The sequence below is a fragment of the Penaeus monodon genome, chromosome 29 (genome assembly GCF_015228065.2).
Source record: "Penaeus monodon isolate SGIC_2016 chromosome 29, NSTDA_Pmon_1, whole genome shotgun sequence".
NCBI classification, from domain to species: Eukaryota; Metazoa; Arthropoda; class Malacostraca; order Decapoda; family Penaeidae; genus Penaeus; species Penaeus monodon.
This window is the reverse complement of record NC_051414.1, coordinates 15,940,589-15,941,858: the sequence shown is the minus strand read 5'-3', so window position 1 is coordinate 15,941,858 and position 1,270 is coordinate 15,940,589.

Here is a 1,270-nt window from a genome sequence, read left to right as displayed (position 1 = left end):
GAAAAAACTTTCCCCACGGGGGACAAGCTCCCCATGGATTACTTTCTCCAGTTTAAAAGGAAGTTTTCTTTTTCAAGGTTTACCGGGCCCCCACCATGAAGCAGAGCTTGAAGAAAAGTTTTTCCCTGAGTGGCATCCCCAGCTTGGTTTTCGGGATTTTTTTTGCCCTTAAGGAGGAGGGGGGATTTCCAAAATTAAAAAATTTGCTGAAAGGTTATTTTTTTTGAATTTGGGGGAATTTTTCCATGTAACGGGGATCAGGCATAGGGGGGACCCCCTTTTCCTCACACCAGAATTTTCACGTTCCCCCCGGGGGGGGACCGCCCCACCTTTTGTGCGAGGGGATCCCATATTAAGGGGGCCTAAAATCAGTTGATAGCCCCCCGTTTTGGGGGGCCTTCCCAGTAGTTGTCCAAGGAAAAGGGTTTTTAAGTTACCCCCCCAAAGGGTGCCACCCCCCCCCACTATCAGGGAACAGTCGTGGGCCCCCGTCACAACCAACCCAGGGGCCCCAACTTTTTCATCTAATTGGCCAAGTTGTTCCAGTTGCAAGCGACCAGGCCATTTTTGCCAGGGGGGACTGCCCCTTTCAACCCAAACAGGGCGGGGGACAGTGCTCCCAGAAGCCTCTGGTAAAAAACCATCCCAGGGAGGCCACCAACACTCATGCAGGCAGCCCACCGGGAACAATAGCCCACAATGACTTTTTCTAGGACTGGGGGGGGACGACCCATTTGTGGCAATTCAGTTTTGGAGGGTGCCCACTGCTTTGGTGCTTCACCGGCCCCCACAGGTTCTGAGGGTGACGATTATCAAGCCTAGGGGCCCTTCAGCTAAATTGTTTTCCTCCATGGGTTTCGTTTTTGCCAGAGGGGATGCCTTGCAAACATCCAACTCTGTGGATTGACAGGAAAGTCCCTGGATGCTTAATAGGGGGAAAGTTGACCTTGACCTTCGGGGGACTTGACCCCCACTAAACCTGAAATCTCTTTTCATTTCAAGGTTACTGTGTGTGACATCAGTTCCCAGGGGGGGGACATTCTCCTGGAAATGGACCTACTGTGAAGGGGACCTCATATTGGTCTGTCCTCCCAAGCTTGCAAGGATGAGGGGGGGCCTTGCCCTCACTCTGGAAGGGGGGGGCCAGGTCCATTTCTGTTCCCCCTACACTTGATGCCTGCTCGTTACAATTATGCATTGAAAAAAAAAGGGTAGAGAGTGACCCTACCAAAGCAGACACTGGTAGGGCTGACTCCGAGTCCTTTCCCCT